We start from the raw sequence: 12,822 nt of genomic DNA on the forward strand, positions 1-12,822 counted from the left end.
AGAGGGAGAGAAGAGGAAGAGAGAGGAAGATATGGCCGGAGCCTGGGGTAGCTATCTCTCCTCACCACTACACACAGCTTAGAGTCCCACCACTTAATGGCTTCTGAGAGAGACGGATGGGAGGAATGGAGGGAGGGATGGAGGGATGGAGGGAGGGAGGGACAAAGGCAGAAAGAAGTAAATGGAATGAGTTATAGTAGGCGATAGATAGAGAGATGAGAAAAGAGAGAAAAGGGACAGAATGAGCACATGAATTCACATGTGGGAAAAAAGACCCACATCATGCTATTCACATGTTATCATCACGTGTGTTTTCATTTATTTAATTTTTTTTTATCCTCTTTTTCTCCACCTGATTTTCTATGCTTTTCTGGGAGGTCACGCTGCCTTCACCACTTCCTGCCTTTCGCTGAGCAGGCGCCCAGACCTGACCTGTAGGCGTCGCTGTCCACAACGCCAGATTACCACCCACGACTTCCCTCCCGCTAACTCAGCCAAACGAGTTAGTATGACGATCGGCCCAAGCCGCAGGCAATGCTGACTCCGGGAGTCGAGACCGCAGCCTCTTGCATTGGTGACGAGCGCAATTTCCGCTACGCCACCCGACCGCCCTTATCACGTGTGTTTTCTAACATTTACAATACAACTATGCATTCCTTGAGTATTCCAGGAGTATATATATATATCCCGGTTAAGGTCTTTAATGGGGTAAGACGTTTATACCTATACAGTACCAGTCATTGTAGAAGTTGGTAAAAATGTTGCCATGGGAACAGAAACTCACTAGTGTTGAGGTGTTTACACGCCCCAGTATTCTGGCTAATTGTTGTGGGAAGCCAAAATCATAACTTGAAATTTAAACTTGATTAATCGCAGAGCCCTAATTCACGCGCTAATATGATGTCCCTTGTGTATTTTCCATCCGTATCACATGTAAGACTCTGGTTTCACACACAATCACATGTTGGCATCGCGATCGATGCGACGATATGTGAAGTTTCACTTGTGATACCGTAAAATGTGTGTACACATGTGACATCACAAGTGAGAATCCTGTAAATTACACGTGAAGTGTTCCAAAAACACATTTGAGATACGTCTGATGTAAACAAGATTTCCTTTTTTTCTTTTCCATACAGTATGTGTTTTTCTCTGTCAGGACGGGGTGGTGGGTTGAAGGAGAGGTGGAGCCAACGGGGGAGAGGAGAAGGACGGAGCACGCATTAATAGCATGTTGCTCTTATTAATTTCACAGCAGGGATAACAACACCTACAGCAGCACCCTGTGTTTACCTACACTGTAAAAACAAAATCCCCACTATGAACAAATCTGGTCAAATAAATTATAAAAGATTCTTCTTGAAAAATAGTATAATTCTAATAATAATAATAATTCATTTATTTTGTAAAGCGCTTCTCAATGACCCGAAGTCGCTGACAATAGGCAAAAAGAAAAACAAAGAAACAAAGAACCACAGGGAAACAAGGAACAATATGAATACACAAGAACAAGAACATAGAGCCACAGTAACAGACAACAAAATACAGGAGCCAGTAGGGGAGGGGAGGCAGTCGGGAGGTGAGTAAGGGAAACCGGGGGGAGAGAATTAAATTCTGTCAATGCGGGAGAGATACTTTTACCTCGTTTCAGTAATTTTCTTAGTTTGAAATGATCACTCCGCTTGTTTCGGGATCATGTGTTTTGACGAAATTCCTTAATGTTGGATTACAAGCCGCCGCTGCCTCATCTATGGAAGAGCCAAAAGGCTGAGAGAAAGGGCTTTGAGGAGCGGAAGCTTCCTCACCTCCTCCAGGGATGACTGCTCGTGGGACATCGTGTCTAGGGTCATCGAGGTTATTGTGCTGCAACTGTATTAAAGGAACATGCCAACTTTTTGGGAAATTTGATTATTTGCCATCTACCCTGGAGTTAGACAAGCAGATACATACCATTTTCTTCTCTGTACATGCATTAGGCGTAGGGAACAGCCGCACTGTTAGCCTAGCTTAGCATCATTCACTGGAAGTAGGTGTGCCAGTGTAGCCTAGTTCCCATCAGTCACAAAATACACTCCAAATACAACTCCAAAACGTTCCTGTAAACATGTTGTGACCTGTGTATTTACCACATGGAGAAATAAAAAAATTTAATTAGAAATGTTTGTTTTCTAAGCAGATATATACTTGGACCACTGCTGCGGCCACACTTTGTACAGTGGCGGTGTACGTTTTATCCGACAACACTGCCACTTTATGCGCCAGTTTACCCCTCTAGGTAAATCAAGGCACACATCATCTCGGGCAAAAGACAGAGGCGATCTGCTTATCAAAGCGCGCCACCAGATCTTAAGCCCCCAGACATGGCCTTACACTTGCGTAAAGGACAGGTAGGCTTAGCTCAAACCCTTTACATTTGACACAATCTCATGCCGACATAAGGGTGTTCTCCCTAAAATACTAATAACATTAGGGACCGGTGGGGGAACAGGGAGCTCACTATCACAGGATTGTGGCCGAAACCGTGATAAGCATGGGGAAGAGCTGGAGTAATTTTTAGACCACTGCAAATCCTCTGCCAGGGATACATTCCATGCGGTCAGGGTGATTAGCCCTGACGTGCCAAAACGGCACGTATGTTTTGGGGTCCTTCATCTCTATTTCTTCAGATAGAGGACAACACACCAGGGTAGTGACACAGTCCCTTTCATCTGAGAGCAGGGCTATGGTCCAGGAAGCCTTCAGAGACTTGTAGCCTACCTCCACAGACTGGCCGCTGCTCTCATGTGGGTGCACTGATGTCGTCAGCCATCAAGGGAACTGAAGTCGGGAGGCCCTGAGGCAAAACCTGCTTCGTCCCCAAGACACCACTGAAACCATGCAAGGGTCTTTTTCCTGTGAGAGGGACTCACCATGGCCGCTGGCTGGCTCACACATGTATCCCTCCACCACACCTCCTCTGGACACCTGTGAGCTTGGTGAGAGCACGCTGTTCCAAAGATCCCCCACGATGGCTGGAACGCTGGTGGTGATGTAGTCCTGAAAAGGACTATTGTGGTAGTGGAACTTGGTCCATCTCACGGTCAGTAGAATTTTCTTCTTGTCTTCCAAACATGATCACTCTTGTAGCTGCAGATGCGTATGAGTTGTCCTTTTGTGTGAAAGAGCGAGGAAGGGTGGTGGGCATGGCTAGGTGAATGATATGTAGCAGGGTGGATTATCCCTGCTTCGTGGGAACGGGTGTGCACAGTCACTGGGTAGCGAGACACAGTAGAGCTCCGTCTGACTGCACCCTCGTCTTTGGGCCTGGAGCGTCAAACTGGAGGCCGGCAGTGGGAGTGGATGGGGCCCGGGATTTACCAACCTAGTCTGGTACTCTGGTCTTCCTCGCCTTTTCCGGGGCGGTCAGCAGTACTCCCCAACTCGCTCTCACTTCCCCCAATACCTCCGTTAACCCTCCCACACCTAGTGACTGATATGTAAATAAGTAGCTTAGTTCCTCCCTCTGTGACATTAGAGACCTTAATAGCTGAAAGGGGAAGTTGGGTAGGAAGGGGTTAAGTGTGTTAACGTTACCCGCACCAAAAGGGTTAATGTTAAGACTCAGGAATTGACACGCACACAAGACTCCCATCTACATTCTTTATCGTTATTTAAGGACTGGTCAGCTACAAATATTTAATAGCAATGGGTCAAATGGAAGGTAGTTCTATTATTACTTCAGTTGTAATTCAATACCTTGCAGACACTTATATTGTACACCCACACCGTATAGAACCAGGTATTGCAGACCCAAATATAATAGACCCAGATATTGTAGACTTCAATGTACTGGACTCATTACCCACGTCTGGGCTAGTACCAATAATAATACCTCTCTAAGGCTTTACTTATATGGCAGCGTTACGTTTACCTCCAAGAGGGGAAGGGTTAAGTAGATGGGAAAGTAATATTAAGGAACATACACGTTATCACACTCAAAGGAAATGAAAAAGGTGGGCCCACTTTACCAAACAAAAGTCCTAAACTAATGCCAGCATGTAATGTTTATGGGGTACCCCTATGAACTGTGGTTAGCAACCATTAGCTTCGCCCGTAGGCCGCGACACACTGTGTAATGTATGATACGATCTTGGTCACCGAAGTGCCAGTGTACTCAACCAAGATGGCGGCCTCGCCGCACCACCACTAGTCCGGGTGGTAAGATGGCGTCGAACGCTCTCGTCCCAGGAGCTAGCAAGCTGTGTTAGGCAGGGGGGCAGTAGCGGGCTGGAAGCGCGTGCTGGGTGATGGCGACCTCTGCTGGATGGGACGAACTCCCGTGCTAGGCTGCTGACTGCCGGTGCTGACAAGCTGCTGACTGCCGGTGCTGACAAGCTGCTGACTGCCGGTGCTGACAAGCTGTGTTGACGCGCGTGGTAATCTGGTGGCTACCTTAACTGAAGCTACTCTGTGGGTCCTAGACAGCCCTCCTGCTAGTCGAACATGCAACAACGCACGGTGCCTCTAACCACCAGTTCTCTTCAGGCAACGCTTGCCGGGGGCACCTCGCTGGAGGGGATAACGTTAGCATTAGCCACTTTGATATACCGCTTTCTTCTAGGATAACTCGCTGTATCACTAGGGTTATTCCGTTGGGATATTCAACACGCTACTACGCTTATATTTCTACTATAACCCGAAATATACTCAAGTCCAATACATTCACCCGCGTGCTTCACTACAGGGCTCTACAACGACACGACCATCCAGGTTCACGTTCAACGTCGAAGAAACTGGTTCTCTCCACTTCCGTTTCAGTTGACTTGCTTCTCCTGGGCGCCTCCCTCCTGCGCTCCGCCTGCCACCGCCGCCCCCTGCTGGGACCGCCAACTAGCCCCACAGGAAGAACTGGATGAATTGAATATGATTCAGTTTAGTGTTTATAATCCATATTCCAGCCGGTGAGAGAAGGAGAAACTCGCGTCATTGTTCAGGAGAATATCAAGGGAAACTGGTTAACATGTCTTTGTGCACAAAGGGGAGATAAAAGGCCAAGTCAGCACTTCTGAATAATAGTAGAATATTCAGGGTGCTACATTTCCCCCCACTTTGAACTTGCTAAGTCCTCTGCAAGTTAATTCAATGGAACACCGGTTAACGCATGCATGAATACGGGCCTTAGACCAACAGTTTCATACATTAGATCGACAGTCTCACACATTAGATCGACAGTCTCACACATTAGGCCAACAGTTTCACACACTCCTTCATGAATTGGAAACACTGTTCAACAAACACGCTCTTCAGCACGTAGTCCTGGCGATACCGAGCGGGTAGCCGACCTCTGGTGCTCCTCTGGGGTCGGGTTGTGCGCCTCTGGACTTTCTGTCATAAATCCTCTTGCGTCGATGAGACGCGTGCTTCGCCGTGGCCTCGGCGGCCTCCGCAGCGGCCTTCAGTCGCTCGTGGTGACCCTGGACCCACTCGTCTAGGTCCTCCGCCCCTTCGTCAATGACGTCTCTGCCACCCAGGACATCTCGGGGCATCCTAGCGTCCCTCCCGAAGAGCAGGTAAAAGGGGGAGTATCCCGTGGAGGAGTGCACGTGGCAGTTGTACGTAAGTACCAACTCGGGTAGGTGCTCCTTCCAGTTCCACTTCTTGTCTGCGGGCAGACTACGCTGCATGTCATGCATCGTTCGATTGAACCTCTCACATTGCCTATTCCCCTGGGGGTGGTAAGGCGTGGTGCGGCTCTTTGAAATCCTGTATAGTCGACAGAGCTCCTTGATGACACTGGACTCGAAATTTCGCCCTTGGTCGGCATGGAGTCGGGCAGGGCAGCCGTAATACACGAACCAGTACTTGATGATGGCGGCGGCGGTGGTCTTCGCAGTCTGGTCTTTGGTCGGTATGGCAATAGTGAATCTGGTGAACATATCGGTCAGCACCAGTACGTTCTCGTAGCCACCCGCCGACCTTTCCAACACGGTAAAGTCCATGGCAAGGACCTCCATGGGTGCCGTCACATTAGTGCAGGTCATCTGGGCCTGGGCTTTAGGGAACACATCATTGGTGAACCCCTTCTTCTCTTTCCCCATCAGGGCATGCAGTGGCTGGGCCACCTGGGTGAAGCGGGGCATGAACCGCCGACAGTAGGACAGGAACCCGATTACCTGCCTCACTTCCTCCGCCGAGCGTGGCGCCAGCCAGTCCTCCAGCGCCTTCACTTTGTCGGTGTCGACCTGTATGCCGGCTGCTGAGACGATGTGTCCCAGAGATTTTACTTCGGTCTTCAGAAGGAAGCACTTCTGGGGCTTGAGTTTGAGCCCATGCTCCCGAAGCCGTCCAAACACCAGGTCCAACTTCTGACAGTGACTCTCGAAGTCGCTGGCGAACACCAAGACGTCGTCTAGATAGACGAGCAGGACGTCGAAGGCCAGGTCCCCCAGCACGGCGGTCATAAACCGCTGGAATGTCGCTGGTGCGTTGCACAGCCCAAAGGGCACTGGTAGAGGCCGAAGGGCGTCGTGACGGCCATCTTCTCTTGGTCTTCTTCTTTCACCGCCACCTGGAAGTAGCCGGCGGTGAGATCAAGAGAGGAGAAGATCTTGGCCTGCCCCAAGGCGTCTAGGGACTCCTCGATGCGAGGTAGGGGGTACGCATCCCGGTGCGTCACGTTATTTAGGCGGCGGTAGTCGCAGCAGAACCGCACAGAGCCGTCCTTTTTTATGACGATCACGGCTGGTGACGCCCATGGACTGCAGCTCTCTACCAGGACACCCTGGCCCACCAGGTCTTGTACGTGCCGCTTTACTTCTTGGAACACGTGGGGCGGTGAATGGAATGGCTGGCTCTCCGCCGTTTTGAAGAAAAGGTGCCGGTTGGCTTAGGGTCAACATCGACATCGTCGTCGCCAATATGTTATGTCGTAGTAAGAATGAGTAATGGACACTTTAGTACCAGCGTCTGTCTTTATTCACATCCATACCAAGAGCTAACTTGCTCAGTCATTCACTCCACCTGGTGTGTCACACCGGGGCACATCCAGCCCGGTGTAACCCATGCTATAGGTTAGAGCTCTGCCTACAGGCCTAATGGAGACACCACATATCCTTCTCAATAAGACAACACTTACATGGCTGGTTATAACTGTAACCACGGCTCTTGGATTATGCTTTGTGTGCTTTGATTATTCCATGGATAAAGGCCAACACTGTCGAGTGTTGGAATTACCCCCCGGAGAGGACTCCAGGTGAGGCGGCGCTCTACACGTGAGGTCGCACCACGTCTCTCCGTTGTGGACCGGCAGATACCGTTCCACAGAGGGTCCAGCTGTATTCGTCTGTGGCCCGAGGTTCTGTGGGCACTGTGTCCAAGACTTTGGATTCTCCCAAGACACCGTCGGCCAGATGGGATACCGCCAGCGGCTTCTCTAACCCCCCCCCTCCTACTGTCTTACAACCAGCGGGACCCCCCCCCCCCTTAGTGTATCCAGCTATAATCATTTAAGTACCATCGCTATCGTTTCCTAAATATTCCAGGTTGTATACTTACTCCCTGCGCAACCAGAGATTGGACATTCAATGTTGATTTACCTACGAATACTCATTTGCCATAAAAGTGCATATTCAATATTTCAAATCATAAATGTAATTAAGTGAATGTTGTATACACCTTTTGCTGTATTAAATATTCGATTTGGTACATTTGTGTTGGTTCGTTTCATCAGGTGGGAAAGTGTTCATCATACTTATATCTTGTACTGGGTGGCCAGAAGTTAAAGTACATGAGGTAGTGGTATTAAATATCATATCTAACAATACAGTCAGGGAATTGTACCCCTCAGCTACAATTGGTCCTTCGAGCCGGATGGTAACTAGTGTAATATTAATATAGTGTTATTAATATCGAAATGGCCTATGATGAACACTCCACGAAACGATCCTCCTAACCTAGAACGCCCGCGGCGCAGACGACAGACACCTCAGTACTTAGAGGCTTACACTGTCAGTCAACTACCTAGCCTTCGACAAACGGTAAACGTGGTAAAAGTAGAAAGTAAAATTATGTCTGACCTTAACGACCAGGTTTCCCCGACCACAGAGGCCCTAGTAGGTCCTAATGTAACTGACCAAGCCCACGGTGGGGACCAGGAGGGAATTGACATGCCTTTACCCCCCGCCACTACTAAAGAAGTAGTCCCCGACACGCCCCGGGAGGAAGACAACCCTACAGAGAGAGAACTCTGCACGGAAGAAGAAGAGGAGAGCGCCGAGGAACTAGAGCTCCAGGACTCCCCAACGAGTACCCCCAGGAGCGGTTCACGCAGGAGCGGCTCACCTCCACTACCGCCTTCCCCCAGCGAAGCGGAGAGGATACTACAACAGGCGTTCCTCGTCAGCCTGACAGCCTCTACCGAACGCGATCGGCTCCAAGCACAGACGCTTAGCGAGCGCGAACGTCTCCAAGCACAGGCGACCAGCGAGCGCGAACACCTCCAAGCACAGCAACGGAGCGAAGAACAGCGCACAAGTCTGGAGATGAGACGCTTCCAGATGGAAGAGAATATGGCAAGAGACCGGGCCGACGCCCAGCGCGCCGCTGCCGGTGCCCAAAGAGAAACAGAGCGCGACAGACTACAAGCGCAACTAATAGAGCAGCTGATCAAAAGGACAACTCCCTCTCCCTCCGCCAGGGGCTCAAGGAACTCGTCGAGACAGCAGTCAAGAGCAGCGTCACCGCAACGAGTAAGCGACCCTGAACTTGACCAACAGACCGAGTCTAGACCCCCCGCAGACCCCCTTCCCATACCGGTCCAAGCGAGACCCAGCTACAGATACAGCACTCAAAACTCAAACCTCTCATGCCTCTCTACCACTCTCTACCACTCCTCTATTGTTCTTGACCGGGCCAGATTTCACACCTCCACTTCCTCCCACAGGCTGGGCAGATTTTCATCTTAAATTTTTATTCGTCCCAAATGTCCCAGCCCCATCAGATTTCTTAGCTTTTTTCACTGTTTACTTATCATGCATTGCAACACTAATATATGGTCAGTACCCCAAGTCAGACTGCCCATATAAAAATTATTTTGGGGGTCTGAGGGCAGTAGCCCCCGACCCCCTCCCTGGGGAAGCACTTAAGTTAACTACCCTCCCTTTGTTCCCCCAGCCAACACCCCCGGAAAATTAACACCTGAGTAGACTTAAGTGGCACACAAGCAGCAACAAGCAGCAGACAAGCAGCAGAATTGGTTTGATTTTTGAGCGCTGCGTCTGTACAAGGAAGGAGCGGCCTACACTGCGGAGAAGCTAAATAAACTATTACAAGATCTGGAAGATTTGATAGAAGAAGAAGAGGGAGAAGAGGAGAACCAAGCCCGACGACAGCACAGTACTCCACTGGACCAGGAGGTCCCATACAGTCCAGGCTATACCCCTGCGGCGCTGCGCTACAGACCCCCGACTCTATTTACGGGTGAGCACGACGCACGACCAGCCCCGAGGAACAGTACCTGGACCAGCGGGCCATGGTACCCTGCCAGTACCAGCCCACAGCGAGGCGCAAGAGGGGACTCGCCCAGGAGGTCTCTCCCCCAACGCTCGCCGATGTATCAGCCATCCACGGCGTCATACAACGCCACGCCGTCATTCCCAGACTTCGCCTATGAGAGTCGAGCACAGTACACGGAGCTCCGGATGTGTTTAGAGACAATGATGGTGGATGTCGCTGATGAACGCCACAAGTATGCAATATTATTGAAGCACCTGAAAGTACCGCGAGCGCACAATATAGCGCTAGCCTATGCTACCTCCTCGACCCCATACACAGCGGCCCTTGCAGCGCTGGATCAAAGATATGGACGTATATGGGATTACGTAATCCAGGAGATAAGGCATATTGACCGCCTACCCCCAGCCACAGACAATCGCTCACTAGACGACCTGTCAATCAAAGTGCAGTCCCTGGTGGGGATGCTGGGAGCTCAACGGGAGAAGGGCAGGCATGAGCTGTACGCCAACTCTAACGTTGAGAGGATTTTGGAGAAGCTGCCACCCGCAAGACAGGAGCGCTTTCGGCGGCAGAGGGACTACCGAGATCCCGACGGCCCCGAGCCATCCCTCCTTGATCTGGCCGACTTCCTGGCGAGAGAGGTCAGCAGCTTACGACTGGACACCTTCGGGCGGAGCACGCCAAGCTCCAGAGAGGGACCCAGGAGAATAAGTGATGGAAGAAGATCGGTGACTGTCATGCACCAATCAGAGTCAGTACCGAGCAGTAAGAGTCACAGCACCCCCTCGAGAAAGGAGAAGTGGAAGATAGCGTGTCCCTACTGTGAGAAAGAACACTGGCTGTCACAATGTGACTCATTCACAAAGATGAATGCAGAAGAAGTGAGCCAATGGATAAAGTCCAACCGGCGCTGTTATCGATGTGCGCGGCCCCACATGGCAGCCGAATGCCGCCTAAAGAAAAGGTGTAGCCGGTGCGATGGAGCCCATCTAGATATACTACACGATAGTAACGGAAGACGGCCTATACCTGCACCACGGAGCGGCACCAAGGCAAGTGTCATGTACATTGACCCCGCCAGCAGCAACGGAGCTCAAGTGCTCTTAAAGGTAGTCCGTGTGACATTGAGCTACCAGGATAAAGTCATGGACACTTACGCCGTCCTTGATGACAGGTCAGAGAAGACCCTTCTGCTCGCCTCCGCTGCGACTCAGCTGGGACTGCGGGGGAGCAAGAACGAAATGACGATTCGGACAATAAGAAGAGATTTAAAGACGATAAAGGGCGAGAATGTCTCCTTCACTATCGCAGCCAACGGGCAGCCAGAGCGACGGTACAAGATCACAAATGCTTTCACCAGCCAAGAAATAGGACTCTCGCAGTACACCTACCCTGTCACCAAGTTGATGGATAAATATGTGCACCTGCGCCAATTACCTATCCCGCTCATAGACGGCGCTACCCCGACCCTGTTGATAGGCTCCGACCATGCAGAACTCATAGTCCCGATTGACCGGGTCCATACAGGCCCCCGAGGCTGTCCTGCAGCAGTCGAGACCCGCCTAGGATGGACATTACAAGGCCCCCTCGCTAAATCTCTCAACCGAACCGCAGCCACTAGCTGCTTCCACTCCAGAACGACAGAAGAAGACACCACTCTCCTGCAGCATGTCGAGAGGCTATGGACCCTAGAGACAATGCCCTTTAAGAACGAAAAGAAAGACATTCGCTCTAAAGAAGACATTTACGCCATCCACCTACTCGAGCAGGGGACAAAGAGAGTCACAGTCGGCGGAGTGATGAGATACGCAACTCCACTCCTGAGGCGAGAGGGAATGCCCCCCTTTCACGCAAAGAAAGACGCCACGGAGCGCTATCTACTGAACACAGAGCGGCGCCTAGCCAAAGACCCCGCTCAACAGAGTGTGTACCGAGCTGAGATTGAGAAGCTAATCACAGCGGGACATGTAACAAAGATTGACATTAAAGAGGCCGATCAGATGACCGAATCATGGTACGTGCCGCATCACAAGGTCCATCACAATGGCAAGGATCGCATTGTGTTTAACTGCAGCTACCAGATCGGATCCCAAAATCTGAATAAGGAGCTCTTGCCCGGCCCCACACTCGGCCCCTCCCTACTAGGCGTGCTACTGCGCTTCCGCCAGGACAAGGTGGCTATAAGCGGGGATATCAAAGGGATGTTCTTGCAAGTGAGACTAGTAGAGGAAGACAAGCCTCTGCTACGGTTCCTATGGAGAGAGAAGATCGGAGATGAGAACCCATCCATCTACCAGTGGGAAGTACTCCCCTTCGGAACCACATGCAGCCCGTGCTGTGCTACATTTGCACTACAGAAACACGTCACAGAGGACCCAGCAGCAGATGAAGAGGTCCAACACAGTGTGAAGAACAGTTACTACGTAGACAACTGTCTACAAAGCGTCTCGACTCAAGAAGAAGCCGAGGCTCTCCTAATCAAGTTACGCGCCTCCCTAATCAAAGGAGGCTTTGATCTCAGGCAGTGGGCCAGCAGTGACCCGCACGTATTGCGCAGCCTCTCCTCCGCAGACAAGGCTGCCAGCAGCGAGACCTGGATGGCGACAATCCCAGGAGAAGCCCAAGAAATGACACTAGGATTAGTCTGGCGCTTCAAAACAGACTCGCTCCACTATAGACACAAACCCTTGGCTCCAGAGCAAGGAAGGTCGGCGGCGATACCGACCACCAGACGGAGTGTGTACAGAACACTCGCCAGACAATATGACCCGCTTGGATGTATTCTACCTTACACCAACAGGGCAAAGATGATTGTACGAGCACTATGGGACAAGGACCAGGGCTGGGACGACCCAATACCCGCACACCTTGCCTCAACATGGAGAGAGTGGGAGACGGAACTCCGCTCACTCCCAGGTGTCAATATACGCCGCAGCTACTTCCCATCCACAGTGAGGCCAGAGACATGCGAGATTGAGCTACACGTCTTCAGCGACGCCTCCGAAGTAGCCTACGGATCGGTTGCCTATTTGCGTGCCCAAGAGATGGGAGGAGAGATACACACTGCTTTCATACTGGCCCGCTCAAGAATAGCCCCACGTAAGCAACAATCTATCCCACGTCTAGAGCTCTGCGCAGCCCTCGCAGGAGCGCATCTAGCCACGTTAATCCAACGTGAACTCACCATTCCGGTGCATAGAACAATCTTGTGGTCAGATTCCACGACAGTACTCACATGGATTAAGTCTGATTCATGCAGATACAAAGTCTTCGTGGGAGTCAGAGTCACAGAGATTCAAGAATTAACAGAAGAAGCAAGCTGGAGGTATG

This window comes from Notolepis coatsorum (genome assembly GCF_963971535.1).
Source record: "Notolepis coatsorum genome assembly, chromosome: 16".
In the NCBI taxonomy this organism is placed as follows: Eukaryota; Metazoa; Chordata; class Actinopteri; order Aulopiformes; family Paralepididae; genus Notolepis; species Notolepis coatsorum.